General features: G+C 48.4%; 1 non-coding gene across 1 annotated transcript; it reads right to left on the bottom strand.

The window, feature by feature from the left end:
• Positions 1 to 13,819: 13,819 nt before the first annotated feature.
• LOC121157532 lies at positions 13,820 to 13,930 on the bottom strand. The gene has a single exon (XR_005884054.1). It is a non-coding gene; the product is annotated as a U6 spliceosomal RNA (small nuclear RNA).
• Between the last annotated feature and the right edge of the window lie 819 nt (positions 13,931 to 14,749).

The raw sequence follows: 14,749 nt of genomic DNA, 5'->3' as shown, positions 1-14,749 counted from the left end.
CCGCCGGGGAGTCCTGTTCTGGACACCTCGGAGCTGGTCTCTTCTGCTCCCCTCAGGCCCTCTCCTCTGCAGCCTGGGTATCCCAGTCAGACTTCTCCCTTTGGTGGAGCCCTCCAGGCTCAGAATGCAAGAAAACGTTTTTCACTAGCCAAATGCCTTCCGAGCCTCAGTCTTTCTGCCTGTAGAATGGGTGTGTGGTAAGGGTGAGGGTCTGGATATGAGCATAGGGAAGGTATGATTTCATGATGTTGATATTGTCCAATTATGTGCATGTGCTGCTACTTCTTAAAGGATCAGAAATGTGCCTGGTTTTGTCACTACTATATCCTTAAATGCCCAACTGGTTTCTAGAAGGTACAAATGTTTGTGGGATGAATTGATATCCCAACATCTTCCCTGGGAGCCTGCTGTTACAGTTGCTGTCTCTTGGCTTCAAACCTACGGTGCCAGCTGCCTTTGGGAAAGGGTACGGGGTTCCCCAGTCGCTGATGTCTTCTGCTGACGTTGGCACCATGGCGCTGATGACGTCCGTGGGACACTTCCCACGGAAATCCTGCCAGTTTACTCTCACATTTGCTGGAAGTCTAGGCAAGAGACTGTAGAAATCATGGGATCAGCTTGCTGCCACTCACTTCGTTTCTCTGGTGACAGTTCCACGGAGGAATATGAAATGAAGGACAGGTGCTCTGTGAACTTGCTAGAAGTGGGGACAGCAGTTTCGGGGGAGGGGATATATGAGAACCACAGACAAAAAAAGAAAAAGATTTTCTACTGGAAAACTGTGAGTGCCCCCCACAGCAGCTCACTGCCCGCTCTGCCTTTTGCTGATAGCAAATAGTCCTGATCCACCTGTTGGACCTCAGCGTTGATTGGAGTCGCACTTACTCTACTCTGCCAGGAGAGGGCACTCTGCCCCCAGCTTTGGCTTCTGCCTGCTGTCCTCCCAGGAGACCCACAGGATACAGGGATTGCCATTTCTCACTATGAATAAACTGAGTCTCAGCGATGGTGGGTGGAACTTGCTAGCGAGTGGGCTGTGACTTGTCTGTGGGCCTTCCCCTGGGGAAGCTGCTGTCTTGGGTGCAGTATGTTCTATGTTCAACCCACCTCTCTAAGCTCCCTTTAAACTCCTTGTAAGGGATGCAAGTGAGTGGCCCATCTTGCCTATGAGAAAGCTGAGGCCTACAGTTACTGGTTTGCTCACAGTCAGGAAACACTAGTGCTGCTGCTAACCACTGTACTCCCCGCCTCCCGTTGTGCCCCATCCCCATGCAGTGTGTGCAATCTTTTGGGAGCACCAGACACGGAGACACAAGGCAGGGACTCTGCTCCCTTGAAACTCCACACACAATTATAGGTGCACAAGCGATACACACACTCATTCACACCCCATCGTCATGCAGAAGCAGTGCGTGCTCACACACTTCACTTGTGCACTACAAAAACACTGCCCACACATGGCGTATTCTCATTCACACATCTCTTACGCACACATTCACACACACACACACACACACAGACCTTTACAACCATCGCCTGCTCCATGGGACTAAGAATGTGATGACTCAGACCTGGCCCTTGCCCTCGAGGAACCTCTGGTCAGGCAGGGAGCAGGGCTCCCCAGGGAGTGAACATGCAGACTGATGCCCAGGCAGGTCTGGGCAGAGCAGCCACAGTGCAGGGGTGACTCACTGGGCCTGGGGATTCTGGGGACCTCCCAGGGAAGGAGGAACCCACTACGATCTTCAAAGCGGGCCTGGCAGAGAAGCAAGCAGACCATGTTTGCAGAATCGGATTGGAAGGCTGGTGGGTGGGCGATGCAAAACATTGCCAAGAGCGTGCGAGGTACTCATTTAACTCCTGCAGGTGGGGAAACAGAGCCAGGAAGACTGAGCTGTCTGCTGTTCAGGCAGGATCCGAAACCCAGCTTCAGGGTGTAGGCTGATAACCCCAGGACCCTGTGCTTAGGGTGTGGTCACTTCTGCTTCTCTCTTCCGCTGGCACTGAAGGGGCACTGAAGTGTACCACCCTACATCAGCCTCCTTACACCCTGTGAAACTCACCTAGGGCCCGTGTTATGGCACAGCAAGTTAGGCTGCCTCCTGCAATGCCAGCATCCCAGGTGAGTGCAGGTGCACATCCCGGGCGTTCCTCTTCCAATCCAGCTGATGCACCGACGTCACAACGTGCTAGTCCCTGCGCTGTTCACCCCATCCCTGATGTTTTCTTATGATGTGATTTAGTTGATGAGTTTTATTATTGTTTTTTTTAAAGATTTATTTACATTTTTATCTGAGAGGCAGATTTACAGAGAAGGACAGAGAGAAAGATCCTCTGTCTGCTGGTTTACTCCCCAAGTGGCTACAATGGCCGGAGCTGAGCTAACTCCAAGCCAGGAGCCAGGAGCTTCCTTTGGGTCTCCCACGTGGGTGTAGGGGCCAAAGGACTTGAACCCTCTGCTGCTTTTCCAGGCCACAAGCAGGGAACTGGATAGAAAGTAGAGCAACCGGGAATAGAACCAGTGTCTGTGTGGGATGCCAGCACTGCAATTAGCTTGTTGAGTCACTGTACTGACCCTATTTTATTATTATTTTTAAGATTTTGTTTTTATTTGAAAGGCAGAGTGACAAAAAGTGAGAGAAACTGAGACATCTTCCATCTGCTGGTTGACTCTGAAATGCCTGCCCATGGCTGGCTTGACCAGGAGATGAAAGATCTCTTCATATCTCTGTGTCTGTAACTGTGCTTCTCAAATAAATAAATAAATCTTTTTTTTTCTTTTTCTTTTAATGAAGGCCTAGCAGCTAAAGTCCTCGCCTTGAATGCACCAGAATACTATATGGGAGCCGGTTCTAATCCTGGCAGCTTCACTTCCCATCCAGCTCCCTGCTTGTGACCTGGGAAAGCAGTCAAGGACGGCCCAAAGCCTTGGACTCTACATCCACATGGGAGACCTGGAGGAGGCTCCTGTCTCCTGGCTTTGGATCAGCGCAGCTCCAGTTATTGTGGCTGCTTTGGGAGTGAATCATTAGACAGAAGGTCTTCTTCTCTGTCTCTCCTCCTCTGTGTATATCTGACTTTCTAATAAAAAAAAAAGAAAGAGCAAGGGGATAGGCATGAATGTTTTTCGCTTCTCATTTCTTACCTGATAGCTTCCAAGACTACATTAACTGCACTAACTGCCCCCATTCCCCACCCCTGCCCATCCTTTTCTGCACAGAGTGGTCCTCAGAGGTTCCTGAGGTTGCCCAGCCGAAATGCAAGCAGTTGGCAGTGACCCCATTGGCCTCAGGCATCCAGGGTGGATCCTCATACCTGTGCGGGGAGTGGTCAAGGCCGGGGTTACTACTCATTTTACAGAAGAGGAAGCTGTGTGGTGGTGAGCCCTCGCCAAAAGCACAGGTCATGGGTGTATGAGAGCCTGGGCTCACCCGACTCAGCCCGTGTGGCCATGCTGCTGAGGGCCATTTACTAGGATGGAGCAAATGATGGGGGCTGTGTTCTGGGGACCCTGGAGGACAAAGGGCTTGTGGTACCACCTGCTGGTGCTGTGAGGTTGGGTGTGAGTGATCCTCACCCCTGGCGCTAGTTACCTGTTGCAGCCTAATACAGCAACTCCAGAGAGGTATCAGACAGCAGCAGGCATTCATTATTATCTTTGGGCTTGAAGGTTGACTGGGCTCTGCTCAGCACTCCTCACTCTGCATCTCTTGTGTGTGGCCAGGATCAGATGGTGGCTGCGCTGGGGTCCTCCTGAAGGCGTCCTCACACACCTGGAGGCCAGGTGACTGTCAGCAGGGAGTCTACACCTGGCTCCTCCATGCAGCCTGGGCCTCCCACAGCATGGTGGCTGGGTACCGAGGGCCGGCGTCCTGAGAGGGAGAGACCAGTGGAAGTTCTGTGGCCTTTTGTGCTCTGGTATTGGAGATGGCATGGCATCACGGCCACCGTACTGTTTGTTGAGATGGTCACAAACGGGACCATAGAGCATCATAATTTTTTTTTTAAAGATTCATTTATTTTTATTGGTAAGACAAATTTACAGAGAGAAAGAGAGACAGAGAAAGAGATCTTCCATCCATTGATTCACTCTCCAAATGGCTGCAATGGCCAGAACTGAGCCAATTTGAAGCCAAGAGCCAGGAGTGTCTTACAAGGTCTTCCATACAGGTGCAGGGTCCCAAGGCTTTGGGCCATCCTCTACAGCTTTCCTAGGCCACAAGCAGGGAGCTGGATGGGAAGTGGAGAAGCTAAGACATGAACTGGTGCCCATATGGGATACTGGCACTTACACATAGAGGATTAACCTGTTGAGCCACTGCCCCATCCTCTCCCCACCCCTGTACCCGCACACCATGTCTTGTTGAGGGATTGGCAAAAAGAACATGAGGAAGGAGAGACTTGTGACCATTTTTGAAAAACATACCAGCTGAGGAAATGAGTGTCAGATGCCTGAGTCTTGGCCTCCTCTGTGCAGTAGGGCTGGTTGTAATGGCTGCCTCATGGGATGGTTGTGAGGAAGTGAAGGCTTGGATCAGAGGAACACTTGACACATACCTGAGCCTCAGCGAGTGTCACTGTGATTGGGAGAGGTCACCGTACTAAGCACTGTCCAGCATGGCTCACCATCCCCCGGCCACTGCAAGTTTGTAGGTGCATGTTGAGGCCAGAGAAGTTTTCAAAGATTTGTGCTCACCTGGGTCCATGTGCACCTGCCACAGGAGCCAAGCTGAGGGAATGAGAGAGAGAGAGAGAGAGAGAGAGAGAGAGAGAGAGTGTGTGTGTGTGTGTGTGTGTGTGTGTGTGTGTGTGTGTCAGTGTGAGTGGTTGGGTGGGTAGGAACTGGGCAAGAGTTTGCCTGCATGAGGCACATGCAGGGCTGTGGGGGTGTGAGAGTGGAACGGGGGTAGATGTCTTATGCCAGGTAGGATTTCTAGTGTCCACAGTTAGGGTGTGGGTAGACAGAGCCATGGGGGCATGAAGATTGTGGGGATGACCAAGTACGTGGGTTAGAGTTGACATGCAGGTCTGCCTGAAGGTTTTTGTTTTGCAGAAGATGCTTGTCCATGCCCGATGCTCTCAGATAAATGAGAAAATGGAGCGGCAAGTAACATTTTTACAATATTCCATGGATGCCTCAATCCAGTGAATACTGGAGAGACAAGGCAAGCCCAGAGCCAAGAAATCAAAGCAGACTTTTTCTGAAGCTCATGATCATGCTTTGCCTGAGAACCAGGGATCCCTGCTAGTTTTGACTACTTCCTACACATATGAGGGCCTCCCTGCTTGTCCCTGTGACGCCCCAGGCAATAGAAAATGGTGCTAGTAAGGTCTTCTGAAACACTTCTGGTACATGTCTATAGCCTTGCTTCTTGGAAAGTCCCGAAAGAGAAGTGAGAGTGGTTATCTCATTTCAGGGTGAGATCTTGATTTTCTTTCACAGCCCAGGCAGTAAACCGGTTGCCTGAAATTGTTTTCTGTAAATAGAATTGGGAGGTCCTGTTGGCCTGGTTTTATTGTTCACTACTAGGTGGATTGCAACTCTTATTGACTGTATAGTTTAACATGCATGATGCGTAAACCAGTTATCTGTTCCATGCCACTACAGTTGATTGTATCACTGGCATTGTGCATGGATGTCAGCTTAGTTGGTTGAATGGTTCATACCATGTGCCAGCGCTCTCTTAGTTAACTGGTTGATCATTGCTTAACAACCCTTGAACACGGCTGGTTGGGGCTGCTCCCCTCTTCCACATGGGGTGCAATGGCGCCGGCCAGTGAATAGATTCCTGAGCTTCTAAAAGTCTGCCTCTGACTCATTTCTGGGATAGACATGGTCAACTTGCAACAGTCCCCACTACTGTTACTAGCTGGTTTGTTCTTTCACGAACATTTACTGGGTAGCCACGATGAGGTGAACAGTGTTAGCAGAGAGGATTCAGCAGTGACCCCAGAACTCGTGACTGGGAGGAATTTATGTCCCGGTAGAGGAAACTTCAAGTAGACACTGAAAGGAAGAATGTGGGTGGCAGTAAATACAACAACGAAAAACCAAAGGGATGGGGGAAACGGGCGGCAGGAAATCCTTTAGAGGAAGTCAGGGAGGCAGAGAACATGGAACTGTCTATGAAAGGTACTGGGCCAAGACAGTCACGGGGTCTAAGACCCAGGGTGAGAATATGCCTGGTTCACTGCAGGAGTGGTCGGGCGGCTGATGAAATGGCAGTGAGTTGAGCCCAGGGTGGAGGGCAGGAAGTTAGGGCTGAATCTGCTGGGAGCCCTGGCTCTGAGCTCCTGCCTGGGGGGGAGCTTTGCCTACCTTTGCTCCTCTCCTGTGTGCCTGGGGCTGCAGCAGATCACAAGGGTCCTGCTGGTAGCTCAAAGCAACAGAAATTCTTCTTTAGGCACCTCATGATGGAGGTGTTGGCAGCAGGGCCATTTCTTTCTGAAGAATCTAAAGAATTTTTTTCTGGCTTCTTCCAGCTTCTGGTGGTTCCAGGAGGTCCTTGGTTGGTGGCTGTATAATTCCAACCTCTTCCTGCACATTCGGTTCTTTTCTTTCTTTATCAGAGAGTCACACAGAATGCTTATGTCCACTGACTCACTCCCCCAAATGCCTGCAATCTCCAGGCATCTGTTCTGATCTGGGAATGAGGAAATCAATCCAGGTCCATCACTGGGGCCGTCATCACTGCCTTCCCCGGGTCGACATTAGCAGAGTAGTCAGGAGACAGAGCTTGGGGCCGGAGCCAGGGGCCACATCTGGGAACTCTGCCATGCCACCTGGACGTCTCAGCTAGGAGAGCAAACACCCATTGCCTCCATTTCCCGTGGTTTTATTCTCTTCTCTCTGTGTCTCGCCTCTGTGCATCTCTTCTGAGGATGCCTGTTATCAGAGTGGTCACATCCAGAGAGCCTTAGGAAGATTATAGCTGCAAAGACCCTTTTTCCAAGTGCAGTCTGCGGTCCAGGCTTTGGGGTGTTAGCGCATGCTGCGTCATAGTTCTAGAGGACTGTGAACACTCACACAGTTTGCTACGTGATGTTCTTGCTGGGGAGTGGATTCTCTCCTCCTTTCCACAGTGTGATATGCTTCTTATCACACTCCATATGTGAGAACTCGGAGCCAAGTTCTCTCTGCCCTTGGGAATGGTACACAAGACCTTATCAGACCCTGCAGATGCTGAGTTATAGACCTCAGCCGATGGGCTACCAAAGGTGTGTCAAGGAAAGCGCTGGATCCACACTTTGAGGAGCTGAAGCTGTGGGCAGCATAATGACCCTCTGTTGGCTGCCTCTCTGAAGACTGAGGGCCAAGGGAGAGGGGATTTTGGGAAGGGATAAAAGAAGTCCCACAGCCTATGGAATTGTATCATAAAATTTAAAAAAAGAGAGAGCATTGGCATGTGGAATGCCATTGCTACACCACAGTGCTGCCTATCTCTCTCTCTTTCTCTCTCTCTCTCTATATATATTTTTGAAAAGTAAAATGCAAGACTACAGAAAGATATTTGCAATTTCTGTATTTGACCGCAGACTCAATCCAGAATACATTAAGTACCACAAGGCAGCAGATCAACTCAGTCAAAAGAATGAAGGAAGGGACCAGCATGATAGCCTAGTGGCTAAAGTCCTCGCCTTGCACACACTGGGAACCTGTATGGGTGCCAGTTCTAATCCCAGCAGCTCTGCTTCCCATCCAGCTCCCTGCTTGTGGCCTGGGAAAGCAGTCAAGGAAGTCCCAAAGCTTTGGGACCCTGCATCCACGTGGGAGACCCGGAAGAAGTTCATGGATCAGCACAACTCCCTCTGTGGTGCTCACTTGGGGAGTGAATCTTCGGACAGAAGATTTTCCTCTCTGTGTCTCCTCCTCTCTGCATATCTGACTTTGCAGTGAAAATAAATCTCAAAAAAAAAAAAAAAGAAGAAGAAGAAAGAATGAAGGAAAGAAATGCAGACTGAAGACATGAACACTTCAGAAGTAAATATCTGAATGACAGGATTGCTTTTTTACTTCTTACAGTCAAAAGAATCACAATAATACTTCCTCTTCATGTCAAATATTAGCTTGTTATTTGCTTGTTTGTTTATTTGAAAGGCAGAGTGACAGGGAGAGAAAAAATGAGAGTGAGAAAGCACACGAACTTCCATTCCAAATGCCTGTAACAGCAGAACTTGGTCAGGCCAAAGCCAGGCACCAGGAACTCAGTCTGAATCTCCTACTTGGGTGGCAGGGATTCAAAGACTTGAGCCGTCACCTGCTGCTTCCAGGCTCATTAGCACAAAGCCAGACTGGGAAAGGAATAGCCAGGAATTGACCCAGGCTCTGTGATACAGTATGTGGGAATTCCAAGGTGCAACTTAACCTGTATCTCCAGGACACCCAGTCCTGCCCCGAGTCTCGAGAATCAGGCTGTTCAATTACACTGCCCTCTCTTCCACTTGGCTATTGCTGCCAACCATTTTCATTCTTGGGGAGCTTGGACCCCTGTACCATTTGACCCCATTTCACATTCCGTGAGACAGACCCATCCTGCACCTTAGTCTAACAGTTCCCCATCCTCCTGAGCAGCAGTGCCTTTCCGCTCCTCGACTCCAGGAACACATCCAGTAGACACCATGGGCTCGTCCTGTCAGAGCCGAAGAGGCAAGAGTGCTTGGGTTTAGCATCTGTCATGGTTTGCATGTGGTTTGTGTCCACCAAATATCACATTGATACTTGTTTGCCCTGGCGCTGGTGCTGGAAGATGGGGCCTCATGTGCTACTCATGAGACAGAATTAGGTCCCTGTGAGACTGGCTACAGTGTCAGCAGGTTACATTTCCTCTTTGGCTTTTTTTTTTCCTAAGAAAGATTTATTTATTTTTATTTGAAAGGCAGTTATAGAGTGATAAGGAAAGACAGAGAGAGGGGTCTCCCATTCACTGGTTCACACCCCAAATTTCACAATGGCTAGGGCGGAGCCAGTCTGAAGCCAGGAGCTTCTGCCAAGTCTCCCACATGGGTAGCAGGGGCCTAAGTACTTGGGTCATCTTCCACTGCTTTCCTAGTCATATCAGCAGGGAGCTGGATAGGAAGTGAAGGAGCCAGGATTTGAACTGGTGCCCAATGGGATCCTGGTGACACAGGCAGAGAATTAACCTACTACACCAGAAGGTTGATCCCCCAACCCCCTAATTTCCTCTTCTACACGTGCCTGCTCCCCACTCCTGTGTGTGTTCCTGCTGCATGCTGCCATTTGCTGTGTTATGGCACAGAATGAGGCCTTTTCCAGAGGCTAAGCAGATATCAGTGCCCAGAGACATGAGCCAAAATAAACCTCTTTTCCATGTTATGACCCAGTCCTCGTATTCTGTTAAAATAACAGAAAAACAGTTCAAAACAGCATCTCATAATTCAATCAGAATCATTTATTGAACACTGTTTTACTGAGCATTTTCTGAGCACAAGATGTATTAACAGTAGTCCTGCAAGTGCTCAGAATTCCCTGTGAGAACAATATTATTCCTTTATTTCATAGAGGAAGAAATCAAGCCCCCCCAGCCGTGAGAAGTGAGTTCTTTTTTTTTTAATGTTCTTTAGGTCACATGGTCAGCATGATACATGCTTTTTTTTTTTTTAAAGATTTATCTATTTTCACTGCAAAGTCAGATATACAGAGAGGAGGAGAGACAGAGAGGAAGATCCTCCTTCCAATGATTCACTCCCCAGGTGACCGCAGTGGCTGGTGCTGCGTCAATCCGAAGCCGGGAACCAGGAACCTCTTCCAGGTCTCCCTCATGGATGCAGGGTCCCAAAGCATTGGGCCGTTCTCGACTGCTTTCCCAGGCCATAAGCAGGGAGCTGGATGGGAAGTGGAGTTGCTGGGACCAGAACCGGCGCCCATATGGGATCCTGGTGACAGGCAGGCCCATAGGCGGCATGGCCTAGCGGCTAAAGTCCTTGTCTTGAACTCACCTTGGGATCCTGCCTTGGGACCCTGCACCCGTGTGGGATATCCGGAAGAAGTTCCTGGATCCTGGCTTCGGATCAGCATAGCATCGGCCATTGTGCTCACTTGGGGAGTGAATCATCAGATGGAAGATCTTCATCTCTGTCTCTCCTCCTCTCTGTATATCCAACTTTCTAATAAATAAGTATTTATAAAAAAAAAAAAAAAGGAGAGAGAACTTTTTTTGTTAAAAGCTGAATGGGATATGGGACAGACTGGACTAGTCTCCAGCACATAATGGCAAGCACAGGAACCATGGTAGGGAGCGGGCCTGGTGGGGGTTATTGTGGATCGCTCTGACTAGGCTGCAGCTCCCACTAGTTTATGTGAGGGCCGAGTGTGTGCTGGGCAGAACCAGGATGGACAGCAACACCCATTGGTTCACGTGGAAGACAGGGCTGGATAAAGAACCAACCCAGCAATTGCAACTACAAGCTGATTGGGCGATGTACTGTGCTGGGCCCTATACTTGCAAGTACACACAAGAATCTAGTCTGGGATCACTTTAGACAAAGTTTCTTTGGGTATTTCCCCAATCAAACTGCCGGGCTCAGAACCATAACCATAAAAAGACAGAGAACAAGTCAGTCAACTACCTCAGCCATATGTTGGCAGTGAAAAACGGGGCAGAGACTCTAAGATGGACTATGTCAATCAGTGGATTCTGCAGTGACCTCATCATGCTTGGAATGGCAAGATTGGAACCAATGCATAACTGGTGAACTATCAAAACCACTTGAGTAAGAATCTCAGAGCATGGCCCACATCAGGGACCTGGGGTGGGTGGGAAACTAGGTGGGGCTTCTCCCTTTATTTTCTCCTTTACCCCAGATACATGAAAAAAACAATGTGGAAATAATAGTCTTACCCACTTTCCTGTAGCCCTTGAAACTTTTTACCCTAATAACTATGTAAAGATTGTAAAAAAAATAAAGAAAGAAAGAAAGAAAAAAATTATAAAAAAGAACTGAGTCTTTAAAAAAAAAAAGATCTATTTGAAAGGCAAAATGACACAAAGGAAGAGATAGAGATCTTCCTTTTACTGAGAAGCCAGCAGTCACTAGCAGTTGCTTAACCTACTGTGCCACAACACTGGAGACAGAGAAAGAGAGAGGGAGAGAAATTTTCCTTCGGCTGGTTCACCCCATAAATGGCCTAGCCAGGAACTCCATCCTGGTCTCCCACATGAGTGGTAGGCCCCTAAATACTTGCGCCATCTTCTGATGCTTTCCCAGACACATTAGGGGGAAAATGGCTCAGAAGTAAAGCAGCTAGGATTCCAGCTAGCACTCCAATCTGGAATGCCAGTGTTCTAAGCAGTGGCTTAACACACTATGCCACAGTATTGATCCTGGAAATAATTTTGACAGATTATATATATAAATAACCGGGACAGGCATTCAGAATAGCAGATAAGATTGCATCCCATATTGGAGTGCCTGGGTTTGGATGCCTGCCACACATGCAGGAGACTCAGATTGAGAGAGGAGTTAGAGTGGGTAGTAGGCAGTTAGGGTATTCTGGGTCCCCGAATAGAAGAGAATTTCCCCACCATGTCTTGGACTCACCAGAGCACGTCTCTTCCAAGGGACAAGGGTGCTATTAGCATACCAATTCCCCACCTGAAGTATCGGCCATCCCCTCTGGCCATTGTGGGAGGGCCTCAGGCCGGTCTCTTTATCATTGAAAGGAGAGCAGGAAGAAGTCCTATGTCTGGCACCTCTGTGGCCTTTTGTCCCAAGGCCAGGTACCATGGAAACCAGGAATTTTCTTTGTTCATGGAGAAACATCTTTGAGGGAAACCTTTAAAAGGTGCATTCCCCACCATTAATACGGGTTCTTATTTTCCTGCCACTATGGCAGAGCACTGGGGTCCTTTTCCTCCTGCCACTATGGCAGGGGGTAAGGGTCCTTTCTATCTCAAAACCCCTCCCGTCACTAGGACGGTAGTCTTCTCTTCTCAGCCTTTCTAATAAATCTTGCTTTAAAACTAAACTGTGTCCGCATGAAAATTCTTCTTTCCTGCGAGACAAGAATTTGAGGTTGCTGCCATACTCGGAGTCAAAAATCCTGCAACAAGATCAAACTCCAGATTCCTGGTTTCAGCCTGGCCCAGGCCTGGTTGTGAGCATCTGAGGAGGAAGTAACAGATGCAAGATTCTCTCTCTCTTTCTGCCTTTCAAATAAAATGCAAATCATTCTTTAAAAGTTTCAAAGATGTTATTGGAACCACAGGGTTAAGACATTGATCCTGGGCTGCCAGAGGCCAGGTCCTGCCAAGTTTGGAGCTCAAGAAGGATGCCCAAAGTAGGCAGAAAGAGAAAAGATGGACCACTATGATTCAGGAACATACTGGACAGTGCAAGAAAGCTGTCCCCTTTATTTATACAGAAGCAGTCACAAACTCTGGCACAGACTTTTTACCTCTTGGTCAAGTGGATGTTTCCAAAGATATTTTGCTGTTCGTTTCACCTTAAAGCAGGACATTATCCATCCAGACCCCGTGCTCAGAAAATTATTAGCAGACAGCGCATATCAATCAAGAACACATTCCTAATATAATCCTCATTCTACAACTTAATCTTAAATCAGTTAAGGGAGGAAATGCGTCACAGGAAGAGGGACCTAAAGATCCAGGACGGTCAATGAGGGCAGCTGAGACAGCATGAAATGTAAAAGGCCTTTTTGGAAGATGTTATCAGCAAATCAGCTTCCAAGCTCACATTGATAGTAAAAACCAAGTCCACAGGGGCAAACAATGCCTCAGCAGATCAAAGAACTCTCAGCAGGGTGGTCAGGTGTCCCTGCAAAGGGGGCTAGAACTGCCTTGAGGTGGTTGCAGAGACAAGTGCCAGGCATTCCTTGCAGCAGGGCATTCCTCTTGGCCTTGCCTGCAAGTGAGTCACTCTCCTCACACCTTCCTGCCCTCCACACCCACTGCATGGACCCCAACATCTGGCCCTGTGCAGTAGCCAGATGGATGTATCCTCACCTTGCATGTGCTAGTTCATGTCCCGACTGCTCCACTTCCCATCTAGCTCCCTGCTTAGGTCTGGGAAAGCAGTAAAGAATGGCCCAAAAGGCTTGGGACCCTGCGCCCATGTAGGAGACCCAGAAGAAGCTCCTGGCTCCTGGCTTTGGATTGGCTCAGCTCCAGCCATTGTGGCCATTTGGGGAGTGAACCAATGAATGGAAGATCTTTCTCTGTCTCTCCTTCTCTCTGTATTATCTACCTTTTGAGTAAAAATAAATAAATCTTACAAAAAAAAAAAAATACTGGCCCGGCGCCGTGACCAAGCGGTTAAAGTCCTCTCCTTGAATATGCCAGGATTCTATGTGGGCACCGGTTCTAACCCCAGCAGCCCCACTTCCCACCCTGCTCCCTGCTTGTGACCTGGGAAAGCAGTTGAGGACAGCCCAAAGCCTTGGGACCCTGCATCCATGTGGGAGACCTGGAAGAAGTTCCTGGCTCCTGGCTTTGGATCAGTGTAGCCGGCCGTTGTAGTTACTTGGGAAGTGAATCATCAGATGGAAGATCTTCCTCTCTGTATATCTGACTTTGCAATAAAAATAAATCTTAAAAAAAAAAAAAAGACAATGATTCCAGGGTTAGAACAGCTGGTGGGAGGTGAGAAGGAGTGTGTGTGTGTGCACATATGCGTGCTTGCACTAAGTGAGTAGTGGGGCCTCCAGCAGGCCCTGGGCTCTAAGAACTAGGACTATTACCATATTTCATCAAATATAAGATCTGTCATTGTAATTGTACCATTATTTTCTGTATCATTAAGTAATTTTTAAAATGCTACAATTACATTATGACTTTTCATCAAGCACTCCATGCATCCCAATTTCAAAGATAGTTTCATCCTTGCACAGAGGCCATGCTAATCTTCTCTGTATTGTTCCAATTTTTAGTATATGTGCTGCTGTTATGAGCAACAAAGATAGTTTAAAATGTGCATTATACAATTAAAACCTGCATCCCTGGGCCTGGCGCAATAGCTTAGCAGTTAAAGTCCTCACCTTGAATGTGCAGGGATCCCATATGGGCGCCAGTTCTAATCCCGGCCGCCCCGCTTCCCATCCAACTCCCTGCCTGTTTCCCGGGAAATCAGTCAAGCACGCCCAAAGCTGTGGGACCCTGCATCGCATGGGAGACCCAGAAGAAGCTCCTGGCTTCTGACTGGCTCAGCTCCAACTGTTACGGCCACTTGGAGTGTGAACCATCCAATAAAAATAAATAAATAAATAAATAAATAAATAAATAAATAAATCTTTATTTAAAAAAAAAAGCTTGCATCCCTAAACACTGAGTTTGCAAGCGATGTTTCTAACCCCAAATTTTGTTTTGTGTGTTTTTTTTTTTTAATGCTGCCAAGCTGTAAAATAAGTATTAAAAGATTTTCTCTGTGGTTAATTTAAAGATTTGTAGGGGGAAATAAGTAAAGGTCAAATTCTTTTCCTATTGCCATATGTCATCTCCTTTGTTCCCCTGCCTCGGCTGAGTCAGCCTGTTGAGTGACCCTGGCCTGGGCCTGCCCTGGGGGAGGGACAGAGGCCACACAACTGAGTCTTTTGAGCCTCTCCCCTCCCTGAGGGCATTGGCCTCTGGAAAGGTGCCCAGTGTGCTTGGGGAACAATGGTGCCAGCCAGCTACGGGTGAGGCCAGGCAGTTTGGATCTGGTGCCTCTAGAAGGGTGCACCTTGCACGCGAGGGATTCACCCCACTTCAGAGGTCTGAGAGAGTCAGGGAAAGTG

This window comes from Ochotona curzoniae, unplaced genomic scaffold, assembly GCF_017591425.1.
Source record: "Ochotona curzoniae isolate NIBS_2020 unplaced genomic scaffold, NIBS_Ocur_1.0 contig_3520, whole genome shotgun sequence".
NCBI classification, from domain to species: domain Eukaryota; kingdom Metazoa; phylum Chordata; class Mammalia; order Lagomorpha; family Ochotonidae; genus Ochotona; species Ochotona curzoniae.
The sequence above is the reverse complement of the archived record's forward strand: the minus strand, read 5'-3'. Positions and strand labels throughout refer to the sequence as shown.